This window comes from Zea mays, chromosome 8, assembly GCF_902167145.1.
Source record: "Zea mays cultivar B73 chromosome 8, Zm-B73-REFERENCE-NAM-5.0, whole genome shotgun sequence".
Classification (NCBI taxonomy): Eukaryota; Viridiplantae; Streptophyta; class Magnoliopsida; order Poales; family Poaceae; genus Zea; species Zea mays.
In genome coordinates this window covers 14,346,384-14,365,331 of record NC_050103.1, presented here as the reverse complement: position 1 = coordinate 14,365,331, position 18,948 = coordinate 14,346,384, and the positions used below count along the sequence as shown (strand labels likewise).

Here is an 18,948-nt window from a genome sequence, read left to right as displayed (position 1 = left end):
ACATGACTTGATATAAATTTCTAGCCATTAATACCTTTTAGTTATTTTACTGTGGTTTTCTCAAGTTTCTAGCCAATTAGGTGTTTTCTACTACCACTATATTTGAAAAAATATCAAACAACAGAGTTCTTATTTTTCTTGGTTATTATTTTGTGCAAGAGCAATCATTCTGAAGTTTGGCATCTTTTTGCTTAAGGGAAGGGGTGGTATGCCTTATTTGAATTTAGTGGCCTTTCTCATAAAACAGTAGCAATAGATAAGAATTTGCTTCCTTTTCATGGGTTGGCATTTTTCTATGATGGTTTATCTCATTATGGACTTAGCTAATTTTTGGTTGCCCATTATCATATTATTAGGGGTTGTTTATGGTTTATTTGGAGAATGCCTCATTATCATTTTATATTTATTCTCCTTACTTAAAAAGTCGAACTGAGGTGTTCTTTATTTTTGTAGTGGGGCTCTGGTGGTTGTAAATCTACTGGATTTTTATTATCCATTTTGGGTATATTTTTGTAATCCTAATAATTGATTTTCAGTTCAAATAGAGCTAAATAAGTCATTTTAATTTGAAACTGATCTGGACTAATGGTCTCTTTATTTTTCCTAGGTTCTTTGTTACTTAAGCAAACTAGGAAAAATAATTGTACTCACTGTTCATTAATTTCTAATGCCTTTCTGATTTTTCCTAAGTTTTGGGCAAAATAGCTTTAAATGAATATCTACATCATAATTTCTAATGCTGGGGTTCCTACTATTTTTAAACAGTGTCTAAATGAGGTTTGAACATCTACAAATTTTGTTAAGTTCAGCACAGAAGAAAAACTAATTTTCCTTAATTAAACAAGGTTTGGTGGGTTTCTGTTTTTAATTTTAAACTTTAAAATTTAGAACAGAAAGCATAGGGTTCATCATTTTTAAATGATAGTTCATAATATTCAAGAGCTAGCAAAATTGGTTTGACAACTTTTTATGAAAAATTCATCAAGTTATGGGTTTTCTAAGTTCTCTGGTCATTTTAAAAAGAATAACAGAATTGGTTTAATGGAAATCCACTTTGCACTGGGGTCCCTGGCGGTTTTTTAAGTTTTCCTCGCGAATCAGTCCTTAAGCTACTATTCACATGAGTCACTGACGTTACAGAAAACCCCTCGGGTTCTACAAATCCTAACCCGAGGTCCTTCTTCTATCTTAAACAGTAACCGCGGCGGAAGAAAGGGCGGAGGGGCTTACCGGCGGCGAGATTGCTCCGGTGAAGTCGTCGAGGATGAAGGGGAGGTCTCGGGGATCACAACGGTGTGCGGGTCGCCGTCGGAGATGGCCGGAGTCGGTCGGTCCACGCGCGCAGGCGGGGATGCTCGTCGGCGGCGAGGAGTCCGGCCTGGTCACGGCGAGATAGAGCAATTGCACTACAAAGCAAACCCCCTTATAGCAATATATATATGGGTTGCTAAAAGCCCATATAAGTATTGTTAGGGTCTATACCAACGCATATTTATGTGTTGCCTATGTTGACGTTGCAAGGATCTTTTGCAACACATACAAATTCGTTGGAAAGTCCTATTAATATGTGTTGGTAAACTGCAACGAATATATTTATCTTATAACAACACTTACAAGTGTTTGTAGCACGAAAGGCCACTTAATCTCTGTAACACTTGGAACACTTAAAATGTAAATGTGGCAACAGTAATATGCGTTGCAAGGAATAAACCATGAAATTATTATTTATTTATTTATTTATTTATTTATTTATTTATTTGAGTTCATACAAATATATAGCATACACAATGCCCTTGAATTTTTCCATCATCATAAGACACAATGCTAAATGCGCACAACTCTAAATTCTATATTTAAAACAAAATATCCGATTACAGAGTTTCATCCAAAACATAATCTATCACATAATGTGTGTTCTAAAACATGTTTTCTGTGAAAGCAACATATACATATAGGAGTCTAGTTGCAATCGACTCTTCTCTTGAACCAATTCAAATGACCAGTGAAAGCACCATTCCAGTAGACCTTGCATTCTATGGGTTCCAACCTGAAAATGAATTAAAAATAACATTTAGGGAAGAATCTAAACTCAACTTGAATGATAAACTGGAGAGATTGAATGATAAACTGGAGGGAGTAGTCATTTACTTTTCAGGTTCACAAAATAATTACAAAGAGGCATTGCTTGATTAATTGACAAAATGTATACTTAACAGATAGGTTTGGTCTAGATAATTGCATCAGCAAGTATGATGAGTTCAAAGTCACACAAATCTGGCTAAATCAATATGATTGGCTGACACTCTTTGCAACCTTCAAAAAAAAGTTGGAATGATTCAATATAACACAGTAATTAAGAGCAATAATACTTGTTAAGTAGAGTGAAAGAACATACACAACTTGAAGGCCATGCTATAGGATTTTTGCCTACGTCTCCGATAACTTGGAAGTTGTCATATGATCGTATTAGTGGCTCATCAGGCACAGAGGTAAGACCAACACGCAGCATATAAAATTCTTTGCCTAGCTCAAGGCCTCCAACTTTCTGATTTGGATCAACACTCAGTATTGTCCCTAAGGCAACATTCTTACTTTTATGTCTCCAGCTCTTTATGTATACGGGAGTGCCAGCCTTATCCAAAGGTCAAAGAGTGAATTAATAATATACACAATATGAATTTCAGGTTGTATTATTTTTACAACAAGCAGATGACAATATTATAAAACGTATGCAAATAATTGGGAAGTTATGCAGTAGAAGTCCAATAACCTGATAGTTTATTTGTTGTGAGCATTTAGATGTTGCATCCTTGTTCATACCCTGTTGCAAATTACAGATTTTCTATCATAATTAATAATGTGATAACCCTAGAGAGACAAGTAATCACAATATCACCTTTGATGCATTGGCACGCTTGTTGTCAACTCTATTTTCTATTTGGAACTCTCTTGGTTTGGCCTGTCATTAGATAGAAATGCCTACTTAGATTTAAGAACCACAGTTTGATAAGAAATTAATTTAAAATTGGGATAAAAAATGACCTTATGTGCAGTAGCAACTCTGTCAGCCCTTAATAAATTCCCTTCTCTAATCCTTGCTGCATTCATCTGCTAGTGACAATCATACAAGCAATGGGTGACTTACAGATTATTTTAGTTTCGCATGTTATTTGGTCAACATACCTTCTCTGCGGCATAGTTCCGTTTGTAGCTTGATTACAGATCTTGGAACCCATCATCATCAGTTTGCTCCCCCTGTATATGTATAATTTTAGTAACTTCACATAAATATGACCTTATGTTATTTGAGCATTTGTTGTTGCGGACAAAGGATCACCTGAACCTCCCTGTCATATAACAACAAGAATGAGAACCGAACAGTCTAACTAAATATGTTATTTATAATGTAATGGTTGAGAAAAAGTTACATGCTGGTTTTGCTGTTGTTCCAAAGCTTTAGTCTTCTGCTCCAAGTTCTGGACATGATTTACAAGTTTTTCCACCTGGAGTCTGAGAGATACTACATCTTCACTTGACGTTGGATCCAAAGATGTTATATTTAGATGCTTTAGACGACCTGATTTAGAGCAGTCTAACACTTTGTCTGGATTTGGAACAAGGCCCAGACCATGGACACGACCAGGCTTCTCTTCTCCTAAAATTCTGGTTAGTGCATCTCCTTTCCATGCAACCTTACCTTGACTAGTGTCTGCTAAATCCGGTTGTTGTACTAACAGATCCTTCAAATCACCCTTCAAATATCATTATAGTACCCATTATTCACTGTATAACTAGTATTTGGATATAATAATCACTTAATAATAGAAATTATACCACATGTGCATTAATGTTCTTGCTGCTGTTAGCCCGATGTGTATGGATATACAAAACAGCCCTATGAGGGTTTTTCTTTTCAGGATCTTGTTCTCTCTGTAGGACATGTAAAATATTAGACATCAATGAGGTGAAGTTAAGGATGCAACATGATGTTTATAAATTCAATTTAAAAGGAAATGTACCAATTCTTCTCTATTTCGAGCGAAACTCTTCGTCCCAGTTGTATGAATTGCCTTTTTCTTAGCACAGTTTATCCTATTCGCCTCACTTATATCCTACCACATAATGAGGGAATAATTGTACATAATTCTCTTGTCTATTGAATTACAGAAATTAGGAAATGATAAATTTAACTCTAGCCAGTACCTATGCTTTCAAGGTCATCCAATTATTGACAAGCGCAATCCACTGATCAGGTATCACACCTTCTGGAACATTTTTGTAATTAGCTTCTTTGCTCTTATGCACGTCAAAATATATAGATTTCAGATTGGATTTGTGTTGCTTCCATCTATCTCCAATGGTTCGCAGTACCCATTTTTCCATGCGTGTAGGGTAAAGAAATCTCTTCTGCATATCAATTCAAGAAAGGCATAATAAAGTTTATTGTAAAATTTAAATTTTAGGCAGCAATATTATAGGTTGTCCAATAAATTTTTGTACATTTACTTGGTTAAGTATATCCTCTTTATTTTTCTACTCATTGGTAGTTCTCTCTTTCTTTCCTATCAGAAGTCTCCAATCCTTGTAGCTTAAGCTACACAGGCAGCCATTTCTTGCCACCATGCCAAGGAAATTTCCAAGCACTCCTGCTTCTTCTCCAATCGGCTGGTCAAACTCATTACATTTTACTACAATCCTATGCCCTTTTGGAATGTTCCAAACATGTTTAAGTTTTGTCTTCCCATGTCTTGTTCCCACAGTTTCCTCTACCCAGTTACAGTGCAAAATCAATACATTAGAAAGGTCAAACAATTGTTGTTTTAAGAGAAGTTAAATTGTTGGTTCATTACCTTCGATATTAGGCTCAGCATCACCATCTATATCACAAGGGTGCCCAGTAGAGGTAGGATCAAAATCAGAAGCTGCAGCATGTTGATGATGATCTGAAAATAATTTTTAGATGCAAGATTTAGATCCTAAATAAATTTTGGACACATGCTCTGATTAGATCCTAGTGCATATACCATGGTTGTTCAAATTTAGATAAAAACTGAATGATGAGTAAAAGATTCAAATCACCTGGGGCAATAATCTCATCATTATTTTCCATATCTAATTGGTCTTCTTCAGAACTTGGATCAACGTGATAAGGGGCATATGTTTTGTGATTACTTCTTTGCACAACAAGCTCCTCTGACAAATACTCCTCATGGCTTCGAATGATGTTCCTTCTTGTACCCCTTGACATCTCTGTTCACACAACACCATTGAAACTATGTGTTGAATCAAAACAACGCAGGCATCTAGTTTCAGAAATTCTAAAGGGAAAAATAACCCCAATTGCTTCAATGGACTGCTACCAAAAATCAACTACGAGCTAAACCTTTAGCCATCTCTACGTCAGGCACGCATCAATCACGTACCATGCACTTCGGCCGCGGAGTGCAGATCGCGAGATGGTAGCAGCCGCATGCAGGTGTCGATCGCCAACAGATTTGATGATGGAAGAGGATGTGGAGAAGACGCGCGGCTCCGGCTGCAATCCTGAGTAGATCGGTCCAGAACTGCCTCCGGCGGCTGCACGTTCCTTGGGAAGTTGAGAGAATAATGAAGGGAAAAAGATATGGATGGGAGATAATGACGCTGCCGCTTTACCTCCGGTCTGGCAGTCTCTGGAGGGAAATATGTGCCTCCAAAAAAATGGAGGGAAATCTCATTTGTTTTACAGAGGGAATTGCGGGCTGCTAAAAAATTTGGAAGAGGCATCCGCCATCAGGCATGGAAACCTTTTTGCTTGCAGGGACCCACATTTATGTGAGCGGCAATGAATTTTGACCATGGATCTTCTCAAACCTACAGACTACAAATTTAATTTGAATCAAAATTCAGCAATAACTATTCGTATATATTCAAAGAAGAAATTATAGAGGAGAGGAGAAGGAGAGGTCATGGCGTCATGCTCACCTAGCAACAGTAGGACGGACAGGATGAGGGAGGCCTCAAATCCAAGCACTTCGGGCGCAAGAACGTCGAACCAGACAGTTAGGAGAGTGGAGAGCAACGATGAGCGGCAGTTTGAGGTCTTCCGGGGGCGAAAGTGAGGAGGGAAAGGCGTCCAAGGAGAAGGAGCAGGGCGGCGTCGCGTCGGGGAGCCGCGGTGGCCACCGAACAGATCGAATAGAGGTGGACGACGATGTGCAGATTCAGATCCGTTTGGTGGCAATTAAACTAATCAAAAAGACAAAACAAATAACTAAATGTTCCATTACCTGACAAAACTAAACTCTTGTCTGGACTGGTTAGCGCAGCTGGTTCTTTTCTGAGAGACCCAGGTTCGACTCCTGGGGTGGGTGAGTTATAACATAGAATTTTATTGGCTCTGTTGGTTACCACACACACATGGAAGTTTGCTAAATAGAAGGTTGCAAGTTTGAGTATTGCTATTGACGTTTTATTTTTTATGATTCCATAATTTTTCACTATTCAAAATGGTGGTAAGAATTATATTATATGACGACAAAATAAAAACGAGTAGTAGAAAATTTTGTACTTGAAAAATCGATGCATGGTGTCAAAATACCATAGAATATATAACCATTAATTATTTCTTAACAGATAATATTTACAACACATAGTATGCGTTGTTACAATATAAATTGCAACACATAAATTTATGTGTTGTTATCTATATGTTGCAACTTCGTAATTTACAACACATAAAGTTATATGTTGTTATCTATATGTTGCAACTTCGTAATTACAACACATACAGTTATATGTTGTTATCTATATGTTGCTATAAGGGGGTTTGCTTTGTAGTGTTGGATGGGTCAGAGAGGTTCACGGGATGCCAGAGAAGATATGGGTGCAAGGAATCGGTCGGAGACTCACTGGATAGCTCGGTCCACGCGCAGCGGCGGAAGACCGAAGTCCGGTGAGGTCGATCTTGGGCCTCCGGTGAAGTCTGGCCGGGTCCGAGGGCTTGGCAAGCTTCACGGGCTACTGGCGGAGCTAGCCGAAGCACTGGCTCGACTTGAGGATGGCTGGAGTGGGCTGGCCACGGTGGCCGAAGCTCTGGCGGCAATGGTGGGCGGAATTGAGCTCGCCGGAGCTAAGGAGAGGGGGCTGGCCGGTGAGGGTGAGTGCGGGGCGAAGTGAGGTGCGCCCGGGGAGGCTTTATAGGCGCGGGCGGGCACGGCCGAGGGCGTGGGCGCGCGGCGGACTTGACCGGACGCCGGGGCGAGCGCGCGCGCGTGTTGGGCGAGCTCTGGTGTGCCGACCAGGGTCGAACACGTGTGCCCGTGCGTTCTGCCCAAGTTCTGGCGCGTGTGGTCGCTCATCCGAGCCTGCTCTCGCCTTGGTCAGTGCACAAAACCTCTTCTCCTCCCTACAAGCTACCATTCTTGTGTGGGGGTCATAGGATTTTGCCTACTGGTTGCAGAGATATGGAGCCAGGAAATCCGGTCTGTCTCCCTGCTCAAACCCGAGGCAAATCCAAGGTTCTGTCGTGTCTAGGGCTCGCGTCCCAATGCCATCTTCTGGCACACGACAGAGGGGTTAGTTAGACACGATTTTGTCAATGGGGCCATTAGGATTCGAGTTAGGGATCAAGGTGAACATCCCTGATCTTTGGCTCAAGGTCTGAATTTCAGAATTCTGAAATTCAGAATTCCCATTAAGTCCCCACATGAGAAGCTTGATTTGGGGTTTTATTTGAGTTATTTTGGCTAAGCTCTCTCAACCTTTCTTGTTGCTCATTAAATATACTTCAATTTTTACAATTGGCTCAAGTCATAATTTTAAACTTTTCATCCCCTTTTTCTTATTTTCTTGAATTTTGCTCATGGGGCTCACTTAGGGTTTTCATTAGGGTTGTACATTCTTATCTTTTTAAAAGACTCAATTGTTTTGATCATGATACTTTTAAGTATATACTTGGTGAATCCTTTAGTACTTAAGTTATTCTGATGCTCATGCTTACTTTGGTTCACATAAAATAATGGTTCTTGGGTTGGTATTTGAGAGAAACCCTAGGTGACACTGGGGTGTCATAGCCTTCCCCCCTTAAAGGAATCTCGTCCCGAGATTCGGGCCAGAGTCCTCCCAGGGTGAAGCGAAGGGTGAGACTTATAGGAAATGGGTGATTATTGTTATTATTAGGGTAGAACTGCTCTTCAAATGTCATTCTCTTTGCAACTTCAGAAGGAAGTCCTTTTAAGTTTTACTTCATGGTTGCTTCATTCTGAATTAAGATCATATTTTTGAGGATTAGATTCGAAGGGCAGGGGGAGGGGTTGGGTGTGATTACATACCAGCTTCCTTGGGTAGGCAATCGGGGAAGTTGGATCTCAGGAATTCCTCGGTTTCCCAAGTAGCTTCCTCCTCTGAGTGATTACTCCACTGGACCTTGTACATCTTGATTGATTTAGCCCGAGTTGATCTCTCCTTGCAATCCAGAATCTTGGAGGGGTACTCTTGGTACGATAGATCTGACTCTATCTCCAATTCTGGCTCTGCTAAGATCTCAGTCGACAATCGAACACACTTCTTCAGCTGAGATACATGGAAAACACTGTGAATGGCAGACATCTTTGAAGGTAACTTCAGCTTGTATGCCACGGGTCCACATGCTTCTATGATCTCATAAGGTCCAATGTAACGAGGGGCTAGCTTGCCTTTGATCCCAAACCTCTGCACTCCCTTGGTGGGTGATACCTTGAGGTATACAAAACTTCCCACCTCGAACTAGAGAGGTTTCTTTCTTTTATCATGGTAACTCTTCTGCCTGGCCTAAGCAGCTTCTAGATTCTTCCTGATTAGTTTGACCTTCCTTTCGGCTTCAGTCACTAAGTCAGGTCCAAAAACTTCTCTCTCACCAGGTTGAGACCAATTGAGTGGTGTCCTGCACCTTCTTCCATAGAGAGCTTCAAAAGGTGCCATCTTTAGGCTGGATTGATAACTATTGTTATAAGCAAACTCTGCCAAGGAGAGGTGCTTATCCCAGTTCTTGCCACTATCGATCGCACAAGCTCTCAGCATATCCTCCAAAATTTGGTTTATTCTTTCCGTCTGACCATCAGTCTGTGGGTGGTAAGCTGAACTTCTAATTAGCTTAGTTCCCAGAGACTCTTGCAATTGTTCCCAAAATCTGGCAACAAATTGGGCTCCTCAGTCAGAAACAATGGTCCGAGGCAATCCGTGCAAACACACGATCCGGTCAATATACAATTCTGCATACTTTCGAGCCTTATCGGTGGTGTGCACAGGAAGAAAATGTGCCACTTTTGTCAATCGGTCCACAATAACTCAAATTGAATCATGATGACGAGAGGTGTTGGGCAGACCCACAATGAAATCCATGCTGATGTTGTCCCACTTCCACGAAGGTATGGACAGGGGTTGCAAAGCTCCAGCTGACTTCAAGTGGCTTGCCTTTACCCTCTGACAGGTGTCACATTCTGATACATACTGGGCTATCTCCCTCTTCATTCTGGTCCACCAGTACAAAGGATTCAGATCATGGTACATCTTGGTGCTTCCCGGATGCATAGAGAATTTGGAGAGATGAGCCTCGTCCAAGATTTTCCTCTTGAGATCCTGGTCCTTAGGAATCACCAATCTGCTTTTAAACCATAACACACCCTTTTCATCCTGGCGGAAACAATTATACTTCTCAACCTTCTGATGGAGATTCTTCTTGATAAGCTGCACTCCCTTGTCACTGAGTTGGGCCATGATAATCTGGTCTTGCAAAGCTGGCTCAACAGAAATGTGAGACAAAGAACCAGAAGGAATCATTTCAATTTGCATCTTGCTCAACTCATCACACAAGGTGTTAATGCGAGAATCCATCAGAATACAATTGCACTGCATCTTCCGGCTCAAGGCATCTGCTACCACATTAGCTTTTCCTGGGTGATAATGTACCTCCAGGTCATAATCCTTGATCAGCTCTAGCCATCTTCTCTGCCTCATGTTGAGATCAGCCTGAGTAAAAATGTACTTAAGGCTCTTATGATCAGTGAAGATGTTGTAGTGGGTTCCCATTAGATAGTGCCTCCACATCTTTAATGCATGAACCACTGCTGCTAACTCGAGGTCATGAGTGGGATAGTTTTGCTCATGAGGCCTGAGTGCTCTTGAGGCATAAGCAATGACTCGGTTGTCTTGCATCAAGACACAACCTAGCCCTGTGCCAGAGGCATCGCAATATACATCAAAAGGCTTGCTGCTGTCGGGCTGCACCAACACTGGTGCGGTGGTCAGATGTAGGCATGGCAATTTAACCCGCGGGTTCGGGTACCCGTCGGGTACCCGACCCGACGGGTGCGGGCGCGGGTGCGTTTTTTCACCCACGGGTGTGACCCGAACCCGACCCGCACCTTTTCGGGTTCGGGTTCGGGTTTCTCACTTCACCCACGGGTGACCCACGGGTACCCGAACATGAACTGGTCTGCTGGCCCAAGCCTACTACGGTCTACGGCAGTACACCACCGAGACGAGATCTAAACCTAATCCCTGATTCCCCTTCCCAGGTCCCAGCAGCGGAGCAGCCGCCAGCCGTAAATCCCAGGCTCCCAGCAGCCCAGGCGCCCAACCGCCCACCGCCCACCGGCCAGTCTTGCCCGCAGCCCAGCCGCCAGCCGTAAATCCCAGCAGTCTTGCCCGCAGGCTCGCAGGCGCCGCCCACCGACACCGTAAATCCAGCAGCCCAGCCGCGCATAGGTCCCACCGGCGGCCGGCCACCGTAAATCCCAGCAGCGGAGCAGCCCGCGCTGCTTCTGCTAAGAGCTGACACCAGTGGACGACTGGACGCGCCCGGCCGCCCGCACTGCTTCTGCAGTTCTGCTTCTGGAGTTCTGGATGCGCCACGCGCCGGGGCTGCTTCTGCCTTCTGCTTATGGACGGCTGGACGCTGGAGCTTTGCTGAGTGCTGACCTCGCCGAGTCGCCGCGCGCTGGAGCAGTGGACTCGCCACTCAGCCGCGCGCCTAGGACTCGCCACTCAGCCGCGCGTTGGAGATTGGTGAACACCAGTGACCAGTCCCTCATGGCGAACACCGGTGGTTCTGATTCACAAGCACCACGGAACCCTCCTCCAACACTGCAAGATTCAAGATCACAAAGGCCCTCCTCAAACAGGTCAAGTGCTACACCGACCAATGTTGCAGCTTCTTCAAATGTTGTTGCAGCTGCTACACCTACACCAAATGCCCATTCGTCAAGTGCTGCTAATGCTACTCCATGCTCAAGTGCACAAGTTCAACCTCCAACAGAAGAAGGTAATGAAAATGTAGTCATAGATGATGATGATAATCTTCAAGTTGGGGTCAAAAGAAAGCTCAAGTCAGATGTATGGTTAGAATTTAAACAAGTTACAGTGGCTGGCAAATTGAAAGCTGAGTGTAATTGGTGTAAGAAGGCACTAGTCGGAGATAGTAGATCTGGTACAAATCATCTACGTGGTCATCTGAGAACTTGTCAATCTAGGCAGGTTAGAAAAGGACTAAAGCAATCAACTTTGAAGTTGGGAAAAAATACGGATGGGTCAGTAGCAGTGGAAAAATATGTATTTGATCAAGAAATTGCTAGGAAAGAGCTTGCTTTAATGATATGTTTACATGAGTATCCATTATCTATGGTTGACCATGTTGGCTTTAGAAAATTTTGTGCAGCACTACAACCTTTGTTCAAAGTAGTGTCCAGAAACACAATCAAAAAAGACATATTGGATATGTATGAGATACACAAGAATTCTTTGCTCAATGTTTTTCAACATTGTCAATCTCGTATAGCTATAACTATGAATATGTGGACAGCAAATCATCAAAAGAAAGGTTATATGTCTGTAACAGTACATTTTATTGATGATGATTGGAAGCTGAAAAGTTTTTTACTGAGGTAATAATAATAACTGAAATGTTCTTTTGTTCTTAACTATTTACACATAACTGAACTTTTCTGTTGTTCTTAACTATTTGTAGGTTCATATATGTACCCGCTCCACATACTGGTGAAGTTATAAGGGATGTTCTTCATGATGTACTACAAGATTGGCAAATTGAAAAGAAAGTGTCAACGGTGACTCTTGATAACTGCAACACAAATGACAATTTAATGGGTGCTATGCAAGATAAGCTGCCTCTTTCCTTTCTCATGCTAGGTGGTAAATTGTTACATATGTGTTGTGCAGCACACATCATAAATCTAATTGTGAAAGATGGAATGTCTGTTATGGATGAGGGTATTCAAAGGGTACGTGATAGTGTTGGTTTTTGGTGTGCCACACCAAAAAGACATGAACGCTTTGAACGCACAGCAGCCCAAATGAACATTAAGTATGAAAAGAGGATAGCTCTAGATTGTAAGACAAGATGGAATTCAACTTATCTTATGCTTAGCACTGCACTACAATACATAACAGTTTTTGACCGTCTTGCAAGTAAAGAAAAGCTATGTGCTTCATTTAAGCCAACGCCAGATGATTGGGTATTTGCTAGAGAACTTTGTGCTAGATTAAAAATGTTCTATGATGCAACCGAGCTTTTGTCAGGCACTAATTATGTTACAGCGAATCATTTTTTCCCTAAGATCTGTGGCATCTATTTGGCTATTGAGAAATGGAGAACTAGTGATATTCCTAAGGTAGAAGAGATGTCGGATTTGATGAAATATAAGTTTAATAAGTACTGGACAGATGTGCATGGGCTTATGGAAATAGCTATTGTTTTAGATCCTAGGTACAAACTGAAATTCATGAAAGCTTTTTATAACACCATATATGGGGAAGAAAGTCCAAGTATAGATATTGAAGTTTCTAGAGTTAGAAGCTTGTTGTATGATCTAGTTATGGAATACCAAGGATCTATGGAAGGCATGGCAACAACTGATGGAGTAGGTGCAACCAATAGGAATGTTGTCCTCAATGAAGGAGATGATCTTGTCTTTGGCATGTTTGACAAATATTTGTCAGAGGAAAATGAAGAAAGTTCAACCTTTGTGTGTACTGAATTAGATTTGTATTTGGAGGAACCAACAATGCCAAGAACTCAAGAACTTGACATCATTCATTGGTGGCAATATGTCGGGGTTAAATACCCAACTTTGAGAAATATAGCTTGAGATATCATGGCAATTCCTGTTACAACTGTGGCATCTGAGTCAGTCTTTAGCACAGGGGGAAGGGTAATTAGCCCACATCGTAGTAGGCTTGCTCCAAAAACAGTTGAAGGATTGATGTGCATACAAGCGTGGTCACGTGCTGACATGCTAGGTGATAAATCTTGCTTTATTAATGCATTGATGACTTGTTTGGAAGATGAGGAGGATGAAATGGTAAGAACAAACACTTACTCTTTAGCATATTTTATTGTTACATTTGTTTGTTAAATATTAACATGGATTTATCTATTTTCACTCTTTTTACTGTTAGGATGATCCTAATAGTATGATAACTGACTGAAAATTGGAAAGCAAGCAACAAGTCAGCAATCTACATTCAGGTCAGTTGTCCCTAGTTTTTTGTTCATTTAATCATTTTTGACCTTCAAGCAGGTTATTAAAGTATGCAAGATTGTTATTTCCTATTGTCTGCCTGTGCCAAGTTCTTTGCATGCATTACATGTGCTGCTGGTGCCAGTATATTTTTAATTTTTTATGGGAGACAAGACGTCTTTGTTCAGATTATGTGTACATATGTGCTTTCCAGGTGTTCTTTCTTTTGTGTGTGCGTTGACAATTGCATTACATGTGCTGCTGGTGCGCCTACTGCTACTTCTAATCCAAGCGTTCAGATTATGTGTATATACCTATGCTACTTCTAAGCAATTATGTGTATATACCTATGCTACTTCTAAGCAATTTGTCGTTGATTCCAGGTTCCTCAAAATCAAATACGCGTTTCGGTGTGTACAGGAACTGAACTGGGCTAACTTTTTCTGTGCTGGCGACATGGCAACTTATTTCATCCAACTGATCCAAGCGACCAAGCCATAGCCAATTAGCCAAGCACTCAACTGCTATGTTTGTGGACTACTACCTGTAACCTGTGTGACTGTCTTTGTGAAATGTGAACCAGTTTATGTATTATCTGTCTACTGTCTTCACTCTTCAACTGCTATGTTTATGGTCTTATGGACTACTGGGCTGCCTTAATCCTTATGCCCTTATGTATTTGTTAATTTGTGTGCACTTGTATTCTCACGGGGTGCTTTATATATTTGTAATTTGTGGACTACTGTCAGTACTAGCCTGTGTATTGCTGTTTTTTTTTTGACTTCCGATTATATTTTTGCCGTTGAACATGCTATATTGCTACGTAATGAAAAACCCGACGGGGACCCGAAACCCACCCGAAACCCGATGGGTGCGGGTGCGGGTGCGGGATTCCACCCGCAGGTGCGGCCGCGGGCGGGTTTGGTCACATTTCATGGGTGCGGTCGCGGGCGGGTTTTTGCTCCATCCGACCCGAACCCGACCCGTTGCCATCCCTAGTCAGATGCTGCCTTAATGCATGGAAGGCATCTTCGCACTTCTGACTCCAGACAAATTTGACTTCTTTCTTCAGCAACTCAGTTATAGGCTTCACAATTCGAGAGAAGTCCGGAATAAATCTTTGGTAATAACCAGCTAATCCCAGAAAACTCCGAATCTGACGAACAGTTGTTGGTGGCTTCCAGTTCATCACCTCTTGCACTTTATCAGGATCAACAGCTATTCCAGCCTGAGAGATAGTGTGACCCAAGAATTTGATTTCCTTTAGCCAAAAATCACACTTGGATAACTTGGCATAAAGGTGGTGCTCTCGCAGACATTGAAGAACTACATGCAAATGCCCGGCATGTTCTTCTTCGCTCCTTGAGTACACCAAGATGTCATCGATGAAAACCACCATGAACTTGTCCAATTCAGGCATGAAAACAGAATTCATCAGGTACATGAAATATGCTGGTGCATTTGTCAGCTCGAATGACATCACCAAGAATTCATATAGCCCATATCTGGTCGAGAATGCCGTCTTCGGAATATCGCTTGCTCGTATCTTGATCTGATGGTAGCCAGAGCGAAGGTCTATCTTGGAAAATACCTTGGCCCCGACCAATTGGTCAAAAAGAACATCAATACGAGGCAAAGGATACTTGTTCTTGATAGTCACCGCATTAAGAGGGCGGTAATCTATACACAGCCTCAAGCTTTCATCCTTCTTCTTTACAAATAGTGCTGGACACCCCCAAGGCGAAGTGCTTGGGCGAATAAATCCTTTATCCAGCAACTCTTGCAATTGCTTCTTCAACTCTGCCAACTCAGCGGGTGGCATTCGGTAGGGCCTTTTGGAAATTGGGGTCGTTCCCGGTTGCAACTCGATGGCGAATTCAATATCCTGGTCCGGTGGCATTCCTGGCAATTCATCAGGGAAGACATCTGCATACTCACAGACCACTGGGATCTTCTTCAAAGGTAACTCCGTCATAGAGAAAGCACATGACTGAGTAGGACCTTGACGGGGCAGAATTAAAGTGAAGTTCCCACAGAACAGAGAATTAACTTCCACGGTACGACTGGCTATATCAAGCACAACTTGGTGCAAGGTCATCCAATTAGCTCCTAGAATAATGTCCACATTTTCCAATCCCAACACAATAAGGGTGGTTTTGACAATGTGGCTCCCCAGTTGAATAGGCACACTTTGGTTTAATTGATTAGTTGCAATTTTACCCCCAGGTGTGACTATCATGAATGACCCTTTAGAGTGAGAGAATGGCAGTCTGCATCTAGCACTGAACTTTTGGCTAATGAAACTATGAGATGCACCAGAATCAAACAGAATTAAAGCAGGTTGATTATAAACTGAAAAGATACCGGTCATGATAGGAGCTCCCTCAGGTATTTCCTCCAGAGTGGTGAAGTTGAGCTTCCCTTGCCTGACTTGCACCTTCTGCTTTCTTCCCTTGTCTTGATTTGGTGCTGGCATCTGCCTCTGCTGGTTCCTGGGTCAATTCTTGGCATAGTGGCCCACATTGCCACAAGTGAAACACTTGTTCCCATTGCCTTGGCGGAACTGCTGCTGCTGAGGCTGGTTGTTTCTTGGAGCGGGAGCTGGAAAGCGATTGGGTGCCGGCTGCTGCTGCTGAGGCGGCCTGATCACCCATCTGCCTGCCTGCTGCTGAAAACCCTGCTCTGATTGTGAGAAACAATCCGGAACCTCTGAGCCTGAGCGGATGGTGCTGCCATTGGTGCCTTTCTCTTCTTCTCTGCCCGGTGAGCAACAATGCAATCCTCCTGGGAGATGGCCATGTTGACCAACTCATTGAAGCTATCAGCCCGGACAGTGTTGAGTCGTTCCCGCAGCTTGGTATTGAGACCCTTGCGGAAGCGATCCCTCTTCTTTTCATCAGAATCAGCATGATACCCTGCATACTGGCATAAGTCGTTGAAGGCTTGCGCATACTGCAGTACCGTGCGGGTTCCTTGATTAAGGGCTAGGAATTCATTCAACTTCCGATCAAGAATGCCAACTGGAATGTGGTGTCCTCTGAAGGCAGTCTTGAACTCCTCCCAAGATACCTCACGATCGGCGGGGAGCATAGCACGGAAGTGATCGCACCAAGTCCGAGTAGATCCGTGAAGCTGCTGCGCGGCGAAGCGGGTCTTGGTAGCATCAGGGCAGTCTCCTGTGAGGAGGGGAAACTTGGACTCGACGACGCGAAGCCATACGTCGGCATCCAACGGATCCTCTGCCTTGGTGAACAAGGGCGGCTGCATGCTCAGAAACTCCTGGTAAGTTGCCATAGCCGGAGGTCGTTGATGTTGGCCTCCACCATGCTGCTGAGGGTGGGGCTGGCGCTGCAAGAGCTATCGCAGAATCTCATTCTGCTGTGCCATCAGCTCCTGCACTGTGGGAGCTGGAGGAGGTGGCGGGGGAACCTGCTCGTTATGCCCGCGTCGCTGCCTAGCTGCCATCTGAAAACAGAGATTGCCGCCATTGTTATCCCAACTCACAGTTTCGAACATCAGAATATTATCCCATATGGAAGGAAAAATGCCATAATCATAATATTAGGTTCGAATTTAAGATAACATGGTGACAAATATCCCACAGAATTCAAAAGTTCACAGGGTTACATCAATCAGGGGAAAGTACCCATAAGCCTAGTCCAAAATCTGATATTAACTAAGCTCGCATAGGTTTCTATCCGCCTAAGAGTGTCGAAGTGACTGCTTAACCCTGAGCGGTGGAAGCGACACTGGATGCGGGTGAAGGGGGCATCGTGGAGGTAGTCCCATTGGCACCAGAGGCTGGTCCTAGCTCCTCGGGATCCTCTTCTCCCTCGCTTCCGGCTTCATTGGCCTCCATTTCCAAGTGGTGCATGTCCAGGTGGTCATTTGCTTCTTCGAGTTCCCTCTGTACATCGTGAAGCTGGTTCTCCAAGACATCAATAGTGTTGTCTCGGATCTCCACCTGCTGCTCCAAGGTGGCAATGCGTTGGCTCAGCCTCTCCACCTGTAGATCCTTCTCTACCAACTCGGTGGATAGGTCAACCACAAAATCTTCTCGACTATCGAGAGTGAGCTTAGTGGTTTGAGCGATGTTGGCAAGGTGTGCCATAGCGTCGCTCTGAAGGGACTGAAGGCGGTACAACGCACTCATGCACTGAACAGTGACCCTCCCAACCAAGTTAGGATACATTGCCCACACATCCTTCACATGGCTCACGCGGTTACACCACATGGGATCATCCTTCCTCTCAGCAGGGAAGAGTCCCAAGGGGTGCATCACCATCTCCAGGGGATGGTAGCCACAGAAAGTCGTCAGAGTCTTCATGGCTGCTGCTTCGACGGTGTCGTCTGTCCTGAGTCCAATCGTCTCAGAATCAAAAGAACGCCAACCCGGCTGAAGGGGATGAGCCTCCAAAGTCAGCCAGACCCGACAACGAGGTACCCGATACTCCTCATACAACTGCACTGTGTACAAAGGGGGCGTAGGGTAACCGGCGGAGTTAAGCACTTCCCACAAGATGGAAGGAAAGCCATCGCGAGAAAGGAAGTCAGAACTGAAACGAGAGTCTCCTCCACTGGCGGGGGTGGGTGAATTCATCTGCGGAAGGGAATCAAAGGTAAAGATTATGGTGGAAGGAAAAAGAAAAAGAGAGCCCAGATGATTCTAAAGAAAGTGGGTTAGCTCAAATTTTAATTCCTCTTTATGTTTTATGATGCATGCATGCTGGGAAAAAAGAAAATGTTGCCTCTCGAAAGAAAATAGGGTGCTTTTCAGGGCATCCTTGAAAATATAAGTACTGGCCCACGGGGCCTAAGTAATTAGCCACCCATTTTCCCTCTATGCCTAAGGCCTTTCGTCCTAGGTCTAGCGGTCTAGTCCTGACGATCCTTAGCAGTTTCTAGGCAAGTTTTTGATTTTGAAAATTGGTATTCATGGTTTATTGTCCTTCTCTGTGGTGGAATTTACTCTGATACCAGCTGTGGTAGAACCGCCCAGATTATTCCAGCTTAAGTGCCTAAGTCACGCCTCAGGGGCCGTAACACACTTAAATCGGAATAACCCGTCAGTCCCTCAGATCTAGTCTGATGGAGCCACTTAACCAGGATCAAATTCCACAATCTCACACGAAGGTGAGTCACAGAAGAAATACAATAAAACAGGAATCCACAAATTAAGTACTGAGTTATTACATAAATCGGAGTTCTTGAGTAGCCAATGAGAGTTCACAAAATAAAGTGCAGCGGATAATCGATGTCGTCGGTATTGAGGAAATGGGCAAGGCCTAGCCCACTACTCCTCGTGCTCCTCTCCTGCCGGAGCAACATCCCACTCGACCGTCCAACCCGGTGGCAGGGTGGTAGGCCAAGTCACACCATCAACCATTTCCTGAATGGTACCTGCAAAAATTGTGCCACAAGCAAGGCTGAGTATACTAATACTCAGCTAGACTTA

The 18,948-nt window shown here is 43.3% G+C and overlaps 1 long non-coding RNA gene across 1 annotated transcript; it reads right to left on the bottom strand.

The window, feature by feature from the left end:
* Positions 1-1,795: 1,795 nt before the first annotated feature.
* On the bottom strand, positions 1,796-3,108 carry LOC103636766 (uncharacterized). The gene is made up of 5 exons (XR_002264001.2): positions 3,043-3,108; positions 2,897-2,959; positions 2,771-2,821; positions 2,396-2,632; positions 1,796-2,313 (listed from the first exon to the last, which is right to left on the bottom strand). It is a non-coding gene; the product is annotated as an uncharacterized lncRNA (long non-coding RNA).
* Between the last annotated feature and the right edge of the window lie 15,840 nt (positions 3,109-18,948).